Source organism: Alosa sapidissima, chromosome 5, assembly GCF_018492685.1.
Source record: "Alosa sapidissima isolate fAloSap1 chromosome 5, fAloSap1.pri, whole genome shotgun sequence".
NCBI lineage: Eukaryota > Metazoa > Chordata > Actinopteri > Clupeiformes > Clupeidae > Alosa > Alosa sapidissima.
Window position 1 is genome coordinate 25844418 of NC_055961.1, and position 23909 is coordinate 25868326.

The 23909-nt window shown below is 42.2% G+C and overlaps 1 long non-coding RNA gene across 1 annotated transcript; it reads left to right on the forward strand.

Moving 5' to 3' along the window:
• The first annotated feature begins 932 nt into the window (after positions 1–932).
• LOC121708531 lies at positions 933–5404 on the forward strand. The gene is made up of 4 exons (XR_006031686.1): positions 933–961; positions 1091–1263; positions 1884–1992; positions 5143–5404. It is a non-coding gene; the product is annotated as an uncharacterized LOC121708531 (long non-coding RNA).
• Positions 5405–23909: the final 18505 nt, after the last annotated feature.

A 23909-nucleotide genomic window follows, 5' to 3' on the forward strand; every position in this document is an offset into this window, starting at 1 on the left:
ACTAATGAATGGATAATGATGGATTCACTCAGACTGTGGGGGTCAGAGAGCGATGGAGAAGAAAAGAAAAGAGAGAGGGAGAGAGAGAGAGAAAGAGAGGGAAAAAAGATCACTTGTGGTATTGATCTGGGGTAGTCGGGACCAGTGACCTCTCCCTGGATAATGGTCGATTCTGAACTGCATCCCCCATCAACCTTGCAGTAATTGGGACCTACCATTTTAATTGTGTTGAGAACTCATCCTTCCCCACTTTCAAATAAGTCACCACATTTTGCTAAAGAGACATCCAGATATCTATTCTAATCTAGGGTTTTACTTATATAATAACATGATTAATGAAAAATGTGGGAACCTTGCTAAGTAGCTGAGTGAAATTAGCAATTATAATTTATTGTTGAAGGGCCTAATTCTGAGATACGGGCATAACAGCTTTGTTTCCTTTGAGGATTCATCATTAGATGTTCTGGATGTTCCTAAGGCCTAAGATGTTTTTTTGTGTGTGGTCTGTTGAATTTAATAATCAGAATCAGCATAGATGATGGAGAGGTAATTGAGAGGCAGACAGTTGCATGGCATGTGGATATTCAGCTATGTGTGCTGAATTCCAGCTATTCCAAGAGCAGCCACACAGTGATGTTTTCTGCAGTGAGAGACGTTTGTGAGGAGTCAGAAGTGAAGTTGTGCAGATGTGAGACTCATCAGAAGCACTGGGATGAGAAGGGGAGGGGATGGGGTTGTGCTGATAAAAAAAAAACAGCAGAAAAGAGAAAGAGTCAGGAAACAAGAGGGGAAAAAAGAGAGAGAGAGACCTAATTTAGTCACTTTTGTAACGGAGATACAGCAACGCCGAAAAAACAGTGAAATCAAGAGGAGGAAGAGGAAGAAGGAAGGAAGGAGAGAAAAAACCCTCTGTCTCCCCCTTCAAAGACCTTGGAAAGTTCTCTCTCTCACACGGGGGAAGGTAGGCGCAGGGTGGAGGAGACGGGAGGTTTCTCCCCATCTCCAGTCGCCAATTACGGGGAGCCCTCGGTAAGCAGGTGAGGGAGGGTTCCATGCTCCTGGATGCTAATGACACTCTTAATTATTCCAGACAAAGTGGGCTGGTTGACACAGCAGTCTGCAGAAGGCCAGATTGACTCCGCCGCAGCGGCCCGTGCTGCGCCGCCACCAAGGAGGAGGAGGAGGAAGAGGAGGAGGAGGAAGAGGGCTCATCGTCTGTCAGACAGTGGATCTCAAGGGAGGCCAGACTGAAAGGATCTGGTGGTGAGTGGGGTATGCAGCATTCTATTTGTGTGTGTGTGTGTGTGTGTGTGTATGTGTGTGTGTGTGTGACAAAAATGACACATGTTCATGTATGTACAAAAGACTCGCTTGTGTGTGTGCACAAAAAGAATGTGCCAAAGACAGAGAGGCGTGTGAATGTGAGTAATCAGTAGTCACAGAGAGCTCTCTCTCTCTCTCTCTCTCTCTCTCTCTGTTTTTCTTTCTCTCTCTCTGTCTCTCTCTCTCTTTCTCTATCTCTCTCTCTCTCTTTCTCTATCTCTCTCTCTCTCTGTTTTTCTTTCTCTCTCTCTGTCTCTCTCTCTCTCTCTCTGCTAGTGCAGGATGGAAGCCCATGGGACCCTTCACTCTGGTGCCGCTCTGGTGTGTGTGTGTGAAATAGACAGAGGATCTGCGTGTGTGTGTGAGAGAGAGAGAGAGAAAGAGAGTGAGACGATCTGTGTGTGTGTGTGTGTGTGTGTGTGTGTGTGTGTGTGTGTGTGCGCGCATGTGTGTGAGTAAGTATCTGTGTTTATGTGTAGTAGTTTGTGTGTATATGTACATATGTGTCTGAGAGAGAAACTAATAGAGAGCCTTTGTCTGTGCCCCCCATATGTTTCCAGGTTATTGTGAAGAGAAGAACTCTGCTGGCGTGTAATGCCAGCCGCTATAAACTGCATTGAATATTACCATCAGTGTGCTGAATCACATCACACCACCAGCAGCAGGCCTGTAAGTAATAACCATCTCAGCGTGGGTGTGTGTGTGTGTGTTTGTGTGTGTGTGTGTGTCTCTGTGTGTGTGTGTGTGTGTGTGTGTGTGTGTGTGTGTGTGTGTGTATCCTCTGAAATGTCTGCAGACTGTCACTGTGGCTTTTCTAGGCCACATGCTTCCTATCAGTGGTACAAATACCACCACTCTCTGCTACATTTGATTCAAATGCTGATATATTTTAAGTTAAAAATCTCACCGTACAGGTGATTTACTGTATGATCATGTAATAGCACTATTATACCCTTGTGGCTCAAACATGGTCAGAATGACTTACTATGTTGTTATCATACTGCATAAATGGGGTCATTCAACCATTTCCTTATTTTAATTTTCATCGTGTGTGGTTTGGTACCAAGATCTTCCTTCACATGTGACAGTTATCACACTGATGAAATATACTTGTTAATTTAAACATCAAGTCTATTTTCAGTTGCAAAGTCTCACATTTTAATCATTCAAAACATTCTGTGAAATGCTGCATATTTCTGAGAAAGTTTCACTTCTTATAGTCATTCCCAGCAGCAAGACAGCTTTGAAAATATATCAATCGTGAGCTTTCTTTCATTACCCCCCTCCCCTTTTCTCCTCTTTATTGAAAGGCTCAGATCTGATCTTGAAATCTTGCCAAGGTGCAATGATTAATCTTTTTCTATGACATAATCTTTTTAAAATTTCAAATCTTTGCCTTCATTTTTTCTTTTTTTTTTTTCCTGGTGTGGATGACTGAATGAGGTTGAGGGAGCTCCAGGCTCTTTCTTCTCGCATTTGAAAAGACAAATTGGTGCGGGAGCCCAAACTTTCTTGAGCTAGCTCAGGCTTCTACATTTTAATGAAAGGTAACACACTGAATGAATCTGTCACGCAGAGAACACAGGCACGCAGGTTCAAACAGAGCATATAGGACAGGCAAAAATCCTCCCCAAATCTCTCATTTCCAAAACTTTTGTGCACTTTTCATTGTATATTCATACACCATATCATGTTATATTTAAGCAATAAGCCCCGAGAGGCCATAGTTGTTAGGCACGTTATTAAAACCCCCTTAGCTGTTGTAGAATTAGTGTAACCTACGGACTCGAGTAGGTATTGCTTTTCTAAAACCGTTACTATAAATACCTGGCAAAGTTTCATAAAGTAAAGGCACAGCAACTAGAAATATAACGAGTTATTCCTAGATAATCATTCTTCCGCCAAGACATATATTTCCTCTATCTGAATGGTTGCCAAGCAACGTCGGGAGACGCAGCTACTATCAAGTTATGGTAACGCAGTAATATAGAACGAAATGCGGTCAAGGTGTATGTTTATGCTGAATTTTACAACGGCATTGAATGCAATTCAGCCAATCACAATCAAGGACCAGAACTATCAGTTTTTAGAAATCCATATGATATATTTCATGCACCATATCAAGTGTCCTAGTATGTGACTTCACAATTCATAATTTAGATTAGGGCATTTGCATTATGAATTTAAAGTATCATTTATGTAAGTAATGAAAGTAAAAAAATAAAGTTCATAAATGAGTATACAACCAAATATGCTATTAATCATATTTTGATTGCTTTCAAAGGTCCAGTAATGAAACTGATGAGTTTTACTAATCAAGTCCTTATCATTGGTTCCCATTGAGAAAAGGAATCTAAAGTGAAAAAGTTAAGTCTGTTGTTTTGCCACGGGGCAATGCATCTCCTGCCCGCACCACTTATCAGCATTATGATTTCATTACCATAATGGCCTGAGAATATACTTCATTGAGAGGAGTGGCAGGGCCCAAGCACTGTGCACGGGGAGTGCTACTAGTGTCCAATTCATCATCTTTTCAAAGCACAAAGTCTGCTCAGATCTATTTATTCAGCATATTTGTCATGATGCAAGAAGCTGGAGAATGCAGTCACTCCGTTCTTTTTTTTTTAGGATTTAATGACCCTCCGAGGGACTCGGCCAATTCCCTCTTCTCCTCGCCCTCTACTTCTTTCCCCCATTTTATTTATTTCAGTATTATTTTATTTCTTCTTCCTCTCTCTCTCTCTCTTTTTCTCTTTCAGATGATATTGAATACCGAGCCCGAGATGATATGACCTCATTTCCATATGTCACAGGCCTCTAATAGGCTTGGACGTAGGACCAAGGGGTGACGAGAGGTCCTCCAAAAAACCTCACTTTGTTCGCTCTCCAGTCGCAGTCTTTCTTGGCTGTCGGAGATGGGAAGAGCCGTTTTTGCCTTTTTTCCCCCTCTCCTCTCCTCCCTCTCTCCCCCCCCCTCTTTCTTCTTCCTTTTTGACAGTGAGTTAATAGAAGTGCTTTGAAGTTGGACAAGCAGCCTCTCCTGAGGACAACCTGCCTTAACTGGCTTAACTCGGGGAGCAGAGAGGGCACAGGATGGCTGCCTCCACTCTCCTCTCCTCTCCTCCACTCTCCTCTCCTCTCCTCTCCTCCACTCTCCTCTCCTCTCCTCTCCTCCACTCTCCTCTCCTCTCCTCTCCTCTCCTCTCCTCAGCTCTGCTCCCCTTCTCCTGCTTCCTCTCTCTCCCCCGTCCCGCTCCTTCCAGCATGAAACCGTTTAGGCGTTACATCGATTGACCCCCCCCCCCCCCCACACACACCACACACACACACACACACACACACACACACACACACACACACACACACCACTCTCTCTCTTGGCGCCACCCGGATGGAGATCTGCGCTGATGCTGCTGACGTTTCCCCAGAAAAAGCAAACGCCCCCCTTCTGAGCCGCTAGACGGGACGGAGAATCGCATTATTAGGACAAATTATATTGTTTAATTTTCTCTGTATCCTCATTAATCATGTGCCACGTTCATCATCTAATGAGACCTGTCCAATTTGGGTAGACACGTAGCCATATTAAAGGGTCTGCACTGCACTCTCTCAGCCAATTAAACACTATGAGAAGGAGAGAGCTGGTAACACACACGCACACACACACACACACACACACACACACACACACACAGAGATACTCAACATTCAGACACCTATATTCACACAGTCTTATGCTTTCACATACACTTGCAATCACATTCACACAGAGACAGACAGACACACACACTAAGCCACTTAAATCCCCCTGCTGTACAGCTGAGCGGCTCCGCAGCAACCTGCCCATCAAACGCACCTATGCCCGAACACACGGCCACCGTGCCGCGAGTCAGCCGGATCCATCAGTGTTGCTGACAGAAAGACAGCTCGTCTCTGGGCCTTAATTGGCGGCACTGCAGCACCCTCTCCAGCGCAGGACTACTATTCCTAAGCCCAGCGAGACCCAAGCACAACCTTCAGGAGACAGTGGAGACCCAAGCACAACCTTCAGGAGACAGTGGAGAGAGATGCAGTGTACACACAGTGACAATGTCTGAAGTCAATCTAACTAAAATGTCATTCATCAATGGAAATACCACTTCAGTCGTGCATATACTTTATTTTATCTTTGCATTTTTTAATAAACTACAGAGAAAGTCTGCCAAAATCGCACCAACCTCAATTTTATTGCATCACCAAAATTGATATAATTTCTTCTCCTTCTGTTTACATCAGCTTTTTAAAAAATAAACCATTTTTATTTCTTTATACCCCATACACTGTTGGGATGATTGCAAAGACATTTTGGGCAAAATCCAAAATTACACATTTGTTGAACAGTACTGAGACGGTTAAAACACACTTTTAGATTTAAAGGTAAAGGTGACAAACCTTTCCATTTCCTACAGGGTTTTATCACTGACAATGATTATTTCTGAAAACTCCAGCCAAAGTGGAGATTTGGGAAAACTCATGTAGAAAGAGGTAAACAACATTTTTGTTTCAAATCTCTGATTGGCCACCTGTTTGTTCGACGTGTTCGCAACACCCTTCCTCCCCAGCTGTTTTTAGCATCGGTGTGAACAGAATTAATTTTAAAAATGAAGGAGGGGAAAATATCTATTTTTCAGAATACCCTGCTACTGTACGTATAAACGTGGTCTCAGACAGAGGGATGTGCAATCAGTTACTTGTCAGTCATCAATCAATCAATCAATCAACTCAATACTTTCAGTAATTTAGTGCTTGAGTCTTTAAATAGTTCATATTAATCTGGCATCATTTGAACTTAATGATAATGCATGGATGTGTTAAAATAATAATAAGCATCTGAACTCCTAAGGGGAAATGCTATCGGGTACCAAGGCAGAAGAGCATGCAGGGCAGACACACACTCATTTGTCGATATATGCGTGCAGTAAATAGTAAAACACAGTAACTGGCTTTTCCTAACAGTATTTGGGCTTTCAAATGATCACTCTTTTACTAAATGAGTTCTCCTTGCAGAGCCCCAGTTTGTATGTGTTTTTGGTTGATGTTATCGTGATGATTTGCTGTTGATATTATTCTGTATTTAGTCTATTACTATTAGTAGTATTTTTATGTAAGCTATATGACTACTTTGAACTGTTCATTTTGTATGTTAATGTTTATTAGTGTTGTTGTACGATCGTTTTAGATAAAAGTGTCTGGCCATAACCATAACCACAGTACATTATTACTTTCTATTCACATCTAATTGGTGCAGTTCATCCCCTACAAACAGTGTGATACATTTTGTGGCAGGGTCAGAAATTAGTTAGACATACCCATTTAATCAGCTCAATCAGCTCCTCATTTAATTGTTCAGTAATGCCATGGTAACTCACATCACAGACTTGTGTGTGTTTGTGTGAGCCTTAACTGCTCACTACATTGTTCGGTTGTGTTGAGGGGTATTAGTGGAGGTCTTTCTTGGGACTTGGGACTGTTTCTCTGTATTTCTCAACATTACCTGTAGTATTTACACAATAATACACTGTAATTTATTGGTAATAGTTGAGATGTTTCATGTGTAGTTTCTCTCTATTTACCTACATGTTACCTGTGGTAATAACATATGTTTTGTAAGACTTAAAGGCCACAGGCCGAAATGTTGTCTCCTATTAAATCATTGTGGCATCTAAGCTACCAGAGTGTGTGATCTCTTTCTGTATTTAGTATACGTATCCTGTGATCAGCACCTTGCCAAGTTCCTATATTCATTGTGCGTTCGCTTTCTCAACACAAATAACCTATAACCTAACCTATTAAAACCATATAGAAAACCATATAACCTATATTTGCCATATAGGTAAATACTTAGCAATTACTGTAAAATGAAGGGTTACCGAGACTCCATATTGAGTCTTCTTTTCAGACGTTTTTGAACTCACTCTTTCCTGCATTTGGGATGTGCCCCTGGGTTGTGTGGCTTCCTTTTCATTTGAATATGAACATCAACAGCTAAAATAAATCTCTAAGGGCTTCAATAGGTCACAGGAGCCTACAATTCAGTGGATGTTGTCCAAACAGGAAAGTGTGGTGATATATTGCTGCTGTAATGCTGACAACTGAGTCGTGAAATATTATGACATCCATACCTTAAGGTAACTGTAAATACGTCATTGCAGACTGAATTTTGTCGCCAACACGTTCCAAACATAGGCTCTGAATCATTCTGGTAAGACTTGGAAATAAAAAAGACTTTTGGGGAATTTTCAGAGAACATACTGTCAGGGGCCTCCTGTGTTTAGGTTGACATTTATTGTGGAGCAGTTTGTGTAATAGTCTAACAGACATTTTTTAAAATAGTTGTCTGTTTGTTGGTTTAATTGGGAAGAAGCAGTGTTGGCGAATAGCAAAGCAAACAGCATAAAAACTTCTGAACATGTCAGAAACGTCCAGTGATAGAAAAGTTGTCATTACAGTGTGCTCCACAACAACCCAGAGCCTGAGGTGGGTACAGGTGTCAAAAACAGCAGTGATAGGCATCATATGTATGCATGCCTGTACATAGGCTACATCTGCATACATACATACATACAGACAGACAGACAGACAGACAGATAGACAGACATCCTAAACACACACACATACCACACACACACACACACACACTATATGGTTGTGCAGCTCATGTATAGCTCCTCTTTCTTTGTGTATGTAACATGTAGGGTCATTTATTAGGGCACTGCCACAGCTGTTTGGCTTTAGATTGTTTACTTGTTTATGAGTGACTGGCCTACTCCAGATGGATCCCACTCCACAAACATGTTCAGTGAATACATCTCAACTAGTGTCTTGCTAAGACAGAGAACCAAAGTCCCATTCTGAATTGTTAGCTTCAAATAAGAAAGAATGCTTACAGAGATGTCAAACAAAACTAAAATCACAAATACAATGAAATGAGCAATTGTCACAATAACAGATTTTTCCCTTCTCAGTCTGACTATATTTTAAATGTACTCAATCACAATGTGCTGACCCTAACGTAACTTAACCAGCCTGGCAGGTTGTATACTGTAAGACTCAGAGGGGCTTTTTTTTTTTTTCCTTCAGCCCGTCCTGACAAAGCGTGGAGCTTTTCACTTAAAGAGCCACTTTTAGAGGCATTAAAGCAGGCTTGTCTCTCACAGTCTATGACTATCTCCTATTTTTCTATTCAGTGTCCGGAGAGGCTAGTCTGTTGCTCCCGGCAACAGCAACTTCCACTGAATAGCACCCAAATAGGAGACACAATTCAGCACTGCTTTCTGGGAGCAGGTTCTTTACTGTAGGCTAGTCAGGGGAGCAGTGGCTCTTCTGCATCCTTTGATCAATATACACCTAGAGTCTGTGTTAGCTATAACTACTGTATGTGCCTTGCTTTTGTTGGGAAACATAAAGTGAAGAGAGAAAATAAATACAATCGCATTGGCAGTGAATTCATTCTTATAGATGTCTTTTCTCATTGTTGTGACAAATAGATTAAATTTGAAAATAACTCACAGAATGGCAATAAAGGGGTCACATTTTTCACGACTGAAGCGTATATTTTAATTAGCCAAATGCCCAAAGAAACATTCCCTTCTAGATGAATTAAAAAGCCTTTGATTATGCGGTCGCTCATGTTTCTTTTACAGAATATTTTAATGTCAAAAGATACATTGCAGAGTCATAAAATATTAAGATGCCCCGGGGGGCAACGATAGCTTCCACTCAAGAAGATCAAAACATGAAATAACAGAGAAAAAGAACATGCAAGCCGAGGGGTGGCTCCTCAATCCTCTTATCTCTCTTTAGCAAAGGAACGTTCATTTGGCAAGGTCTTGTCTTCCGCACACACATCCATCATCCGAAATGTAAACACACAGCATATTAAGCACCAAATGAGTGACTCGGAGGGAGCTGAACTGAAATAAAGTTTGCATCGGGGGAAGAATAGTTAGTCATGTTTGGGTTCCTTGGCATGAGCATGTCATTGGATTTCAATGGAAGCAGATTAAAGTTGAGAGACTTAGGGGTTTAAAGTGAATGGGAATGAGTGTTGTGTTTTGTCCTGCGTCATCAGAGGTGCTGATGCTGATCTGATCTGGAGGCTTTTGGTGGTGAACATCGAATAGAAATTGGAGATTAGCTCAGTTTAATTCTTCGGTTTTAGCCTTTTGCTGTTTCCTGTATGATTGATGAAGTAATGCAATGATCCTATAGATGTTTTTGTGTCAACCCACAGACAGCACATAATGCCAAACATACTTTAACTACATGTGTCATCTGTGGAATAAAAAAGACTGTGCTATTTTTGACTCTGTTTCATCTCAGATGAGATGTTTGCTCTGTGGAAAATCCTTACAGGAAGCCATAAAAGTATAGTTCATTGAAATGCATTCAAAACAAAACCAGGCTTGCCGTTCAGAAAACTCCCCCAGTTTGACATATCCAAGAGCACAAATTAGCACCTCTCTCTTTCACTTCTTTTCTGTTTTCCACCTCTCCATGGACTGAAAATAAGTGTCTCTCTCTCCCTCTCCCTCACTTCCTCCCTTTCTCACTCTCTCTTCATCTGTGAGCACAAATGAGCCCATCTCTCTCCTCCCTTTTTCTCTTCCCTCTCTCTTTTCTGCCTCTCTGTAGAGCACCTGCATCCTAAACAAAAATGGAATATTTATGAAGACTATTTCCCCCTGCAGAGTGGCATGAAACTGACCTCACTGAACACCGCCTGCTGGTCCCATGGCCCCTGGTGGGGGTATGCAGTTTGGAGGGCTTAGCTCCGTCTGCAAAAATACCAAGACATTAAAGACTAATAGGCAAGTGAATTATGTATAGAAATGCAGAGTCTTTCCGAGTGAGAGGCCGGCAGTATATTTTCCGCTGAGTTCTGCTTTATATTTTTTGGTGGCCCCTCATTCTCTCTGCAGGTGGATTTATGTCTTACGTGAAGGTCTGTTTGCTGCTGCTGAGGGGGAAGCTGATTTATGTCTTACGTGAAGGTTTGTTTGCTGCTGCTGAGAGGGAAGCTGATTTATGTCTTACGTGAAGGTCTGTTTGCTGCTGCTGAGAGGGAAGCTGATTTATGTCTTACGTGAAGGTCTGTTTGCTGCTGCTGAGAGGGAAGCTGATTGTGGCTTAAAGGAAATCCAAGATGGAATTTATAGCCTGTAGTTTCACTCAAGTCATTGACTTGCCATTTTTATTTTGCCCTGGAATGGGGACAATAGCAAAAAAGCAAATAGACAAAAGCCGACAACAGCCACTGATGGTGGATACAGGATGGTGAGGACGGAGATTAGCATTAGAATAGGCTGGACAGGGCTGATGTTTTTAGGAGTCACTGTTACCTCAACAAGGTCAACATCAAAGATGTTATGCAGTGGAAAATTGTGAGGTCATTTTTAATACACCTTCATCATGGAGTAAAAGACAAAAGAGATTCAATAACAAAAGATGGTCCATCATCAGCTAAAGACTTTTGCCCCTTGTCTTGACTTTGAAAGAGGGCATCTGCCAGCCCCTGTTATAATCCGACTGCCCTGCACAGTGTTATCCTCTTCCCAGGTCCTTGCTGCCCTTGGCATGCATTTTAATGACTAGAACACTGGAGGACTTAACCCATGCAAAAGAGGTTTAATCAGTGAATGGCCCATTTCCTGACTAAATTCACTCGCACTCTACATACGTAATTACACATACATAAACATATTAATGCACCATTCGCTGTTATTATTAGAGCCTTCTCAAAAATCATAATGATGGAGTGGTGCCTCTCACTGCTTACAAGTAGCTTTGATTTTATTTTTATGTAGCTAAGAGTAGAAATAATATTTTAGAGACCCTCCTGGATGATTATCCTGTGCCAGTGTCTGGAAAGCAATAACTTCAAAGTAGGTATTCAACATGCCTTCACTTTGCCAGGAAGAATATGCACTGACCTCCAAACTCGCATTAACTAAGCAAACACAATGTTTAGTCGAGTGATTGTTAGCGTGGCCTTAAACACACGAGGCATCTCCCCCAAAGGACATGACACGACCACTCTGACTCAAACCTCCCAAACAGGTGATGAAATCTGGGCTTTATTTGGTCCTGTCTTCAGGGCCGGTTAATCACCTGGAATCAGTCGGAGCCCGTTTCAAAGGCACGCGGCATGGCACACTGCCCAAAGAACGCCGGACACATACAAATGCTGTGTGGTTGACCTAAAACAATATTGAAACAATGGTCACATGAAATCTTATCAAATTCTCAATCACATTGGATTAGTGTTCGCTGGTCGTGATCACAGCATGGAGGTGGGGGCACTGCACCAGTCCTTTAAAGGCTGCACAATGTTGGAAAACTTTAGGAGAGAAATGTGAATTTTATTTTCATTGAAAATGACAGTTTGGGGGGGGGGGGGCATCTATCCTTATATGTCCTTGTCAGTCAATTACTGGGGATTCTTCTGTTGTTTAAATGCTGTCCACGGCAACTCTGAAATAGAGAAAAAGGGACAGTAAAAGATCTCCAAACATATTGTGCCTTGAACAAACATTTTTGCACATTATGTACATACATTAACTGTGAGGCTGTCGACAACTCTCTCGCTTGAAAGAGAAGATTTTTTTTATTTAAATACAAAAAAGTTATTTTAAGGAATAAATTACTCCATAGTCATGACTTGACAAGATACACTTTATGCTGACATGATGCACTACAACATCAATGAATATGCTGAATACATTAAAATGAGAGTTTTAAGAGAGTACCACCTAATTGACTATATGTCCTTTTTAAAATCTAAGTATATACATATTGAACACAGTGTCCTCTAATCTAACTATGTGTCTGCCAGTGTACAACAGTGCACTTACCTACAGTAGGTAACACAACCAAACGAGCTAACGCTATGGGTGATTTAAATGGAGATCCCCACCTCCCCTTGGCACTTGACACCCTGGAGGGAGGAGTGCTGATTAAAAGCTCCAGTGGGTGCAGCTGATGAATCAATGCTATTTGTCTTAGCTGCCACAGGCTGACAGCTGCCAATGCAGCCAGAGCGGCATCCGGCGTCAAGCAGCCGTGCTCCAAGAGAGGCCCAGGAAATGCTGATCGGAGATGCAGTGCAGATTTAATCGATGTGCCTTTGAGGGGCCATGGGTATCTGCCCATGATAAGAATCCCAAAGTAAGTAAGCTAACGGCTTTTCCCCTTGCCTGGGGTGTGACCTGCGGAAGGAGGGAAGGAGCGGATTCAGCACAAAGTGATTAATTATGGTCCCGGACATCTAAAACCATCCAAACCGTGCTCCCTCATAAATACTGTATATCAGTGGCAGCAGCATGTTTAGCGATGCATGGGAGGGATGTGGCCCAGGATGACCCTGATGCAGTGGTTTAACCTGAGATACAGTATCTGCTGATCGTGGAGTTGATAGCAGAGACACAACTGGAAGCACACCCAGTGCTTTGTGGGTATATTGGGGTAGGTTCTCTAGTCAGAGTGTCTCTTAGCGTTTTATGAGCACTTGAAAGCTTGAAAGGCAAGGCTTTCTAAAGTTGTTTATTTGTGAGTGGCTAAAAGTTTAGTGAGTTAAAAGAAGATATAACATCCCTTCAGTATAATTGCAGCAATCATGCTATATATGTGATGTATACAGTATGATTGATCCACTTTTTGTGTACTTGGTGCAAATTGCATGAGGTAGAGTAGAGTACACTAATTTTGCTATGCGGGAGCATAGGAATTTTGGACCCATATAACATACCTGGCTTTGTGGTATTTTCTCCCCTGCCCACACTCACAATATGGGAAGGCTGACCAGGACAGTCACTGATTAGTGGCCAGTTTAGATTAGCCACCAGTGTTTTATGGCTAATTCCTCATTAGCATGAAGGGGAAAGTGGCCACTTGCTTAAATCAATACATTAGGCTACATGCACGTCTATCTTTATAGACTCGGCTCTGTGGTTGGTAGTGGGACAGTATCATGGCCTCAAGTGGTTAGAATGTCTCCGGCCTTGTGTAGTGGCCACTTCAGATGTTTCTGGAAATTACATTGTAAAAGCACTGGACAGAAATGAGGGCTGTGATGGGAGAGGAGTCTATCATCAGACATTCTGATGACTTCAGTATCTTAAACTGTTGCTAAAATCTTAAAGGGACTCAGTCCCAGACATGGATTAACCCCTGTCCCAGACTAAAAGAGAACTTCAATGAAGATTGCCCTTGAAAAATAACTTTTAGTCTAGAACTAGGCTTTATGTCTGGAGGAGTTGGGGGGGTATGTGTGTGTGTGTGTGACCCAAGCACTAGAGTAGGAAAGGACAGTCAAGAGACAGCAAAGAAGGCTCAGGAGTAACACACCCATGACTGCCAGCAACACCAATACCATGTTTACATGCCCCACATGCAATAGAACCTGTGGATCCAGGATAGGACTATTCAGAAAACTCACCGTTAAAAGACAGAAGTGGACGTCATCATGGGATTCGATGGACAACCACAAGCAAGAGCAAGTGTGTGTGTGTGTGTGTGTGGTTCCTGTTCTGGTTGCTCTTGCAGCTCTTGCTGGAGGACGGCTCTAGCGGATGTGTAGGAATACTCCACTGACCATGAAGCTGTGTTTTTCCTGATGAAAGAGGAAACAGTGGGGGGGCCCTCTCAGTACAGTCTCCAGATGAGGAGAATCAATCTGTTGTGGAGCGCCGAGCTCCAGGTGGCTGGCTTCACACCACAACACCAGATGGCTTGCGGCTTTGCAGTTTACCAATCTCATCGCATGTTTGGCTTGAGACTTGCCCGCTGGTGGTGGTGGTGGTGGTGGTGGTGTTGGTGGTGGTGGTAGCGCCCGGAGAAAAGCAGAGAGGCATTTGACAGGCTCGTCGGTGGTAGGCGACGACTGGCAGTGACTGGCGTGAAGCGAATGGAACACGGAACGCTCGAGCAAACAGTCCTGTGGAGCGCCGGTGCTCAGGGGGTCCGAAATGGAGGTCACACACACACACACACACACACACACATACGCACACAAACTGGCCCTGACAGACTGTTTCTTGTCTTCTCAAACGTGGCAGACCGGCAGAAGAGTAGGTAGGGAGGGGTGGAGGGAGCTAGAGGTGGAGAGAGAGAGGGGGAGAGAGGGTGGTGGGAGAGAGAGAGAGAGGTGGAGGTTTAGAGGGGGAGAGAGGGGTGGAGGGAGAGAGAGAGAGGTGGAAAGAGAGGGGGGAAGAGAAGAGTGGAGGGATAGAGCAAGAGAGGGGTGGAAGGAGAAAGATGGAGAGGGGGAAGGAGAGATGGAGGGAGAAAGTGAGATGGAGAGAAGGGTGGAGGGAGTGAAGGAGGGAGGTGTGCAGGGCGCCCTGAGGTGGCTGAGGAGACACTTAGCCGCTCAAACTTTGCCCAAAAGTAGGTCAGAGATGCTAGTGTTCAGACCCCAGACAAGGTGTGCACATGGTGAACGGGCTTAGCCACGGAGACACCACAGGTGCCGTGACACACCATATAGAGACTGGCTGATAACATCATCCTCAGACCTGACAGCAAGGAGGGCAGGAGGTCTCACAAAACACAACTCTTTATTTTTTTGATCATTTATTGCAGCTCATGTAGGTCACAGTGGGTCATCGGGGGATTTGGTGGAGGCAATAATTATTTCACTGGAAACCGGCCTACTTAAATGTGGATATCATGTTTGGTACATATTGCAATCAGGAAAAAACAATATTGTGATGTTGTGAACTTCAGCAGTAGCCTGGCCTTGGCCTGTCTACGTACTTCCGGTCGATTTCTTTTCCCTACAGTACTCCGTCTGGAATAGGTTGATTCACGCTCGTTTACTTCGGCAGTTGGGCAGCCAACCAACCAGCGAACAGAGGGCGTCCCTGAGAGCGATTACGTACCCAGGCATGGTGTTTCAATTACTACGTCCCCACCCCTGAAGCAGATCGCTTGGAATACATCAACGTAGGGAGCGAAAAGGACTTATACTTATGAAATCTTTGAGCAAATGTAAATAATAGTTTAGCCTATTAACAGGAGTGTCATGAACGAAGTCACAGTGGAGTAGGATGTTATATCGTCAGCTAAACTTTAGTCATAGATTTTGTCACCTGAAATAGGCTACGAACGTACCCGAGTCAAACTGTAGTTTAGTAGGCTACATGGTCGGGTCAAAATCGCTTTTTTTCAAACACTGAGAAGGCTCGACATAACTTGAAACTTTGATCGAAGCATCATCAGTGTCTCTAAATATGAACTAAATATGAACATTGTTCGTGTATACATAGTTTACTAAAAAGAAAGATTTTGGACAACTCACTCCTTGCAAGATGGCAAGATGGCAGCGAGCAGAAAAAACAAGTGAGTTGTTCAAAACCTCTCTTTTAGTAAACTCTGTGTACACCAACAATGTTCTCAATGCTCGAGTTCATGTGTAGAGACACTGATGATACTTTGATCAAAGTTTCATGTTGTGTCGAGCCTTCATAGTATTTGAAAAATAGCGATTTTGACGCGATTGTATCAAAAAAGTAGCCCTATAGGAATCCCATTCAAAAGGTAATTTCACCCGAAAACGACAATGCATACAAGCTTAAAAGTGACGCTTTGGATGTACTTATGCATTTATATGAAAGTTTGACTTGGGTACATTCACAAAACACTATATGATGCATTTTGGCGAGAGTTACGCAGATGAAACGTGTGATTGTTTGCTGATAAGATGCACCCGTGCTTGTTATGGACGTGCTGCAGAGAAACTTCTCTGTATGACGAAACGCCGGTTGTTAGTGATTGGTTCAAAGCGGTTCAAAGGAACTCCAATGATTTTAAACCTCAAACTGTGCCCTCCCACCCGGAAATAAACAAACGCCTATGGATCTAGGCCAGACTCTCTGCGAAATCAGAGAGTCTGGTTTCCAGGCTACTTCAGCAGTGAAACAGTGAAAGATTGGACCATCTCATCTCATGGTTTTTAATTGAAAAATCGGGAAAACTTCATGATGAAAGCCTGATGAAAGCATACCTATTTGAGGGTGTACATATCAGTAATGCTGGCAGGTTGAAAATAGAGCAATTCAAATGAATTTTCTCCCACTGAAGAACTGCATGAATTGTAGATGAATTGGCTTCCCAAATGGGCCATCCTTTGAAGACATTCATTAACATACATTCTAAATTAAATTTCAATTAAAATGTTCTTCCTTACAGGTAATAGACTGTTGCAGAATGTCTCTCAGTTAATAATAATTAAAAAAAACACTGAATCAAATTACTTTGGTAATCTGAACTATTAGTGTCTTTGCTGATGTAACTTAAACTAAACTTACTACCTATTTTTCTATGGACCAAAGTTTTGTTTACTTTGCATGTATGTAAATAAAAGCTTCCAAATGGCCTCATTTAGACAGCCTATTTACAATTCAAATGCAAAAACTTCAATTGGGTAAGAAAAAAAAATATTTGCATGTAAACATATTTATGTTTTCATGTATTGACAAAAGTATGTTCATTCTGGAAATTTTAATTAATTAGACTCTTTGTTCATTTATTTTCTAGTCCATTTCTTTTCAAGTCTTTATAACATATTTGTGACAGTTCTATCATCATTTTGGAACTATGGCTTCCAGTTTAATTATGATTGTTCAGTCTGACAATAATCCAGCCAACATATTCACTGCAAAATTCTATAAAGTGTTGTACTGTATGTCACAAAGCGCTTTTCTGTGCTCTTCTACAAGTTATGTAGCCTATAGTATTTTGATAGTTTTCCCATTTGGTTCTTCATTCTTTCTTTGATACATTCTGGTAGGTCAGTGCCTATGAAAGTTGCTTTTCCCAGAAGTACTTCATGGAAGCATTACATGACCAAAACACTAAGGGCTCTATCTTGGGAATCTAAAATGCAGCGCAAAGCGTATTCTTATCACGACCCAAAGCTTATTCCTATCTTACACTAAAAAATTTCGCCATGCGCTTTATTAAACAATGAGCCCAGGGGTGTGGCAATTGACGACATAAGGTGTGGTCTGGCTGGCGCATTATCTAAAAATCGCTATCTTACACCATCTAAAAAGCATTACGCCACTGACCAAGAAAAACCTGGTCTATGGCGAAAGGTGCATATGAAGCACAGCTGAAGACGTACTGTCATGAGATGTAAGCAGCAACTCCTCTGCAGGATAAATGTCCTTAGGTTTTTTATTCAGACATTCGAATATTATTGGGGTAAGTGTTGCTTGTTTCAGGCTATGTTTTCAATGGTAATCTACTGTCAATAGTGTAAGTAATTAACCGTGTATAACTGTTTTGTTGTTGACTATGACACCACGATGAAGTTAGTTTCACTTTGCCGTGTATAACTGTTTTGTCATTCGAAACGGTCTCGCGTGCAAACAGATTCCTTCAAATGCACCGGTGACCATCAAAATACCAATGTGCTGTTTGAAGTCCCACTGCTTGCTGTTAAAGGGAATGATAGCTGTCATTCTCATTGGTTTAAAGGATGTTACGCCCAAAACACACCCATGACTGATTAAGAAACATAAGAGCAACCTTTTTGCAAGCGCCCAACATTTGATAACAAAACCACCCCGAATGTGGACTGGACACACCCCTAAATGTATTTAAGTTTTTCGCTACTGACCATGCATTTCAAATCGCCAAGATAGGGCCCAAAAGCTGGGATACTGTATGCAGTTTGCAGCTGTGCATCATAAAGTAAATATAATCCAAATTCAAAGAAGAAACCCAGGGGACATTCTGTCCTCAAGTAATGTAATGATGGTCACAATGCCTGGAGTCATGTTATATATTAAATCTTCGGTAACACTTTACTTGACGGGTGAGTTCATAACACATTCATAGCACCTGTCATAAGCTACATATAAGGCATTCATGACTGTTGGACCATAGACTTTTATTTTGACAAGTTGCCGTCGTTCTGTCTTCTACATTCATGAAAGGTTTGGTATGAATATTGAGTCATGTCTCATGAAACAGTCATGAATGCTTTATGTGCAGTTTATGACAGCTGCTATGAATGTGTTATGAACTCACCCGTCAAGTAAAGTGTTACCAAATCTTCCCACAGGAGCAGGTAGTTACAGTGATAAAACATTGATACAATAGTAAACGATAAAAATCATTTGAGAGACCATTAATACATCGCCCAGGACTGTGAGTCCAACACCAGGAGTTACAGCAACAATAAAGAAAATGTGGAAAAGGAAATATTACATGCAGGAGCGTGAACCCTTTTTGTGGCCATTATTTTATAATTAAAACTACAGTGTTTGAACACATGTGCCCAGAAAGCCTCCTATGCCAGGCTCATGAAACAACTTGGTCAGCCGTACCTTTATACCAATCTGCCGCCTTTCTATGTCAGAAGCCTCTCGTAGGCATAGGAAGGAGCTCGGCCTCCAATGTGTCAATCAATCAAGCACAGGTGGACAGATGGAAAAGGAAACCACACACAGCGGCTGATGCTAAAAAGATGATGTACTGCGCTAAACAACATATATAAAAAAAGTGTAAGGGTGTTAGACTGACAAAACAAATAAACAGGCAAGGGGCAACCAGGGGCTGCATATCTAGTCCGTAATCAAGCAAGGACACACATGATTGGGATGGGCACAGCACAGAGGAAGTGGTGGGGAGAGCAAGGCTGAGAGGTTGGTTCACATCACTCCAGCTTGATTAGCCAGTTTGGCTACTGCAGCTTTAACTTCTACAATAAGTTTGAATGTGCCTCCAGACAGTACGCAGTGCAAAGGCGAAGCCATGTTGTTTGCACATTGACAGAAAACTCATTGAGAGGGCGCAAAACGGGCAAACAAAAGTCAGGGATCTGTAAACTCTCTCTCTCTCTCTCTCTCTCTCTCTCTCTGTCTTTCTTCCACTCAACCCGGTGTCAGGGGCTCCTGTCTTTGATGAAGCCATCTCTCTCTCTCTCTCTCTCTCTCTCTCTCTCTCTCTCTGCCCCCGTGTTGATGAGACCCCTGTCGCAGTGCTGGCGGCACTGAGGCGCTGCAGATTGCTTCTTAAAGGAGCTAAATAAACATGGGCTGCCCAGGCACCGGGGGAATCGACGCAAGCGTTGGCACAGAGCTGAAGACAAAGGGGTTGGAGTGGGGAGAGAGGAGAGAGAAGAGGAGAGGAGAGGAGAGGAGAGGAGAGTAAAGAAGTCTGACAGTAAGAGAAGAAATGACTTGACATCAAAAAGCCCCCTCGCATCTCTGACATTCCCCCAGATGAAAAAGAACAAAAGCGTCGCGCTATGCCGCGAGGCTGTTCATTAGGCGCTGGGATTGTGTGTGTGTGTGTGTGTGTGTAGTACACTCTCTGACTTCAGTTTGTTACCAAACTCTTCACACAATAGTATGTTGTCTCCGTGGCAACTCAATAAAAAAAGAAAATGTTCCCCGTTCCTGAAGCAGGACAGGAGAGTGGATGCAAAGGAAAAGTGCGAGATTGGCCTCAGAAGTTCGACAAATCTTTGTAATGAAGCAGAGTCAAGGGCATTCACTCACTATTCAAAGTGCTTTGTTTTCTGTGGAGTCATGAATATTGTATGAATGAATGTCAGTCATGTTGGTATAATACTGAAATATCAAAGAGTTACAATGGGGAAAGAGAAAACAGTTTAGTTGTCCTTGCTGATTGCTAACAGTGAGAAATGGATGTATGCGGCGTTTCATACATTTTTCATAAGGAGTTTCATAAAAATCAATGCAAATGTAGCCATTGTGCAGCTATAAAGCCAGAAATTGTGCTCTAATATGTTACAGTTGTCCACGTATTAATAGTCATTACACTCTTATGATGCATTAATTACAACTGTAATTACACACAGTTTAAGAGAAGTTTAAAAGGATTCAGGTCTGACTGATTATTATTACGTATAAACAAAAAGCAACAAAAACAGGGCTTAACAGGTGCCAAGCACACACACTTCAGCCCAAACTGTATAAAACCTCAAATACAGGTGTACGTTCTTCAAAAACACACATATTGTTTTATGTTAATAATTATGTATTATGACTGTAATATCAAATTGTTATATAGGTACCCTCAATCTTGCATTTTTAATCAAACAATGTTTACCAGACAAAATTGTGTGGGTACCTGGACGACCAAGTGGGTATAAAATTCCACTGTCTAGCATACATTGATACTTAATCCTAATATAATCCTAAACCATCTCAGGTTACACTTTACTTGACAGTGTCGACATAAGAGTGACATGACACTGTCATGAACGTGTCATGAACAAGTCATAAACGTTTATGACATAACGCTTATTAAGTGACGGTTAGGGTTAGGTTTAGAGTTAGGGTTAGGGTTGGGGTTATAGGATTAGGGTTAGAGGTTAGGATTAGGGTTAGGTTTCATGTGTCATGACAGTGTCATGTCACTCTTATGTCGATACTGTCAAGTAAAGTGTTACCCCATCTCATCACAAATCATGCAATTTCCTAATCTAAATGTGATTTTCCCCTCTGCTCCTGAATAAGCTACTTTAATAAAGGCCTTACTGTATGTGTTAGAAAATGTGGTTGACAAAGTTGACAACAGCAGAATATATAATTAAGCTTCAAATATCATGGCACTCAACAGAAATAACCACTCAACTTTGTTCAGAGTGATCATTATTCATTTACAAAATAATGAATTGCTACAGAGCAGTAAAAAAGTATTTTCACACACAAATAAGCAGTGCATCACAGGCCTTTGTCCCATTATACAATGTGCTTATAGTGTCCCACTTGGAGTGCGAATCAGAACTGAGTGTTGCACACTGATCTGAGGAAGATTCTTTCTTGTTGGAAAATGCTCAAGGGAAGAGTTTGTTTGTAGTAAACAACAACAGGGTGTGTGAGTGTTTAATGAGTGAGAAAATGAACAATCTTCAAAAAAAAGGCTGAAATAACCTCAAGTCTTAAGTTAAAACAGGAATGTGGTGTGTGTGTGCGCTTGTGTGTATGTGTGTATGTATATGTGCTTTTTGCTGTATCTTTAAAAAAGCAGTGCTGCAGGTGTGTGTGTGTGTGTATGTGTGCGTGTGTGTGTGTGTGTGTGTGTGTGTGTGTGTGTGTGTGTGTGTGTGTGTGTGTCTGTGTGTGTGTGAGATGATAAAAAGGATGTGAGTGTGTGTGTCCCTGTGTTTAAAACCATTATTGTGTGTGTGTGTGTGTGTGTGTGCGTGTGTGTGTGTGTGTGAATGTGCCTGTGCGTGTGTGTGTGTGTGTGTGCTTGTGTGTGTGTGTGTGTGTGTGTGTGTATGTGTGCGTGTGTGTGTGTGTGTGTGTGTGTGTGTGTGTGTGTGTGTGTGAGATGATAAAAAGGATGTGAGTGTGTGTGTCCCTGTGTTTAAAACCATTATTGTGTGTGTGTGTGTGTGTGTGTGTGTGTGCGTGTGTGTGTGTGTGTGTGAATGTGCCTGTGTGTGTGTGTGTGTGTGTGTGTGTGTGTGTGTGTGTGCGTGTGTGTGTGTGTGTGTGAATGTGCCTGTGTGTGTGTGTGTGTGTGTGTGTGTGTGTGTGTGTGTGTGTGTGTGTGTGCGCGAATGTGCGCGCGCGTGTCTGTGTGTGTGTGGAGTCGTAAATTGCCCTGGCTCGTTAAAGGCGATGGATTAACTTTCCCCCTGTCGGTGGAGGCATTTGCTTTTGTCAATCCGAAAGCAGAGGGGGGAAAGGCATCCAGGCACTGCTGCAATTCAATTCCAGACTTCCATCCCCCCCTTTGTGCTTAAGTGTTAAACTAAAACTAGATATTGGACACACATTAGACCCCTATGAAATCCCCAATGGCTCTCCTTTAAACCTCTCATCTCCACAAGAAGCTATCAGAGCAGAGAAAAGCACAGTATAAATTATGGATGGGGCTTGTTGTGAGAATTAAAATGCTGTCTCACTATCCACTGATCCCGGGCAAAAAAAAAACAGAGGGTATGAGGAAAAGAGAAAGAAAATTGCACTACAAGTGAATATATGAATACATAAGACAATCATTTTCTAAAGAAAAAAAGTTATGGAGATGCGCGGTTGTTGTTGTTGTAGCTGAATAGAATGCTAACATCAGTGGAGAATCAAGGTGTATTTCAAATTATTAAGGAACATGTTTGCAATGGTAAGGTAGGATACTCCATGAAATTTTACAATGTTTGAAATCCTCCTATCCCGGTCTGTTTGGCTACCATGGCTTTGGCTCAACATAATCTTGTCTCCATATGCAATGTGACAACATATTAAGTTTATTTTCAACACTTCTCAGCTCAGTCATTTGCAGTTCGTCTCACTTGGGAAAGGGTAATGACGGATGACTAAGATGTCTGCTGGAGGCTTCGTCAAAGTACACATAACCAAAAGACCTGCAGTGTGTAGTTTACACAAAGTTTCTACACAAAGTGAAATTGCCAAAGGGAAAAAAAATACTTTTTTTTTAGTATCACTTTATACCACTCTCCCTTTGAGTTGTGGAAAACATTAAAAAGGGTTTGTTTGAGAGAGTAACTGCTGTGTGCTGTCAGAAAATATTTCAACCAAAAATACATTTTTAAGCATCCTCATAATTATGCTTCTTAATTTGTTCGCATGCAGATTTGACAGCGTGAGATGAAGGCTTGCGGGTGCCCCATAACATAGCGCGCTGTAGCGTTAACCTTAGCGTGCCATCTGCGTCTGCGTCTGCGTCTGCGCGGTTCAGTGGCTCTCTGAACGTGGCCTGTGCTCCGGCTCCTGCTCCCGCTCACGGCCTCCGTACCGCCTCCGTTATCCCATAAGCTTGATTTCCACTGCTGTCACCCCCCTTCAGCTAAGCCCTAAGATAGAAGCCCAATCACTCAATAATGAATGAAGCAATTAGCTGAGATTATTAAGTGCTTTGTGAGGCCTCACTCTGCCAATTCATCACAAGCGCACATTCGATTTATCAGGCTCTGGAGACCGCCGGCTGATGATATTCATATTTATGCCCCCGTTTTTTTTTTTTCTTTTCAGTGCTTCCTCCCAGCAAACACTCGCCTGAAGGGGAGGGGGAAAAAGTGGAAGATTGACCAAGGTCACTTTCCCACAGAAAACACAAAGCTGGACGATGAAAGAGTTTTGGGGGATGAGTCAAAAAGAGGCACTTGCGGGCTATTCAGTCACGTAACGTTATTTTCCGGGGGTACAAAGGCAAACGCGTGGCAGTTGGCGAGCAGAAGGTCTTTGGTGGAGTTAATCTGTATGGATGGTATGAAAGCGTTGAATGAGTAATGACGCACAGGCACTGGCAGGTCTTGACACAGATGGATGTGTGTTATTGTCGTTGCATAGTTTAGGTCAATGAGAATTGATTCAGAGTAGCGAGACTTGCCTCGATTCCTTTCCATTTTTATATCATCCAAACACTTGATGGAAACAAAAAATTGCTCAATGTCATTTTTATCGTTATTATTTTTATTTGTGATGATAATGCTTGCTCCTCATACATGACAGTGGAAAGAAAATAGCAGGTTACTATTGGGTTTGTCGACTAAACAAAAATAACCAGAAGATGAGGTGGCAAGCGTGGTCTGACCACAT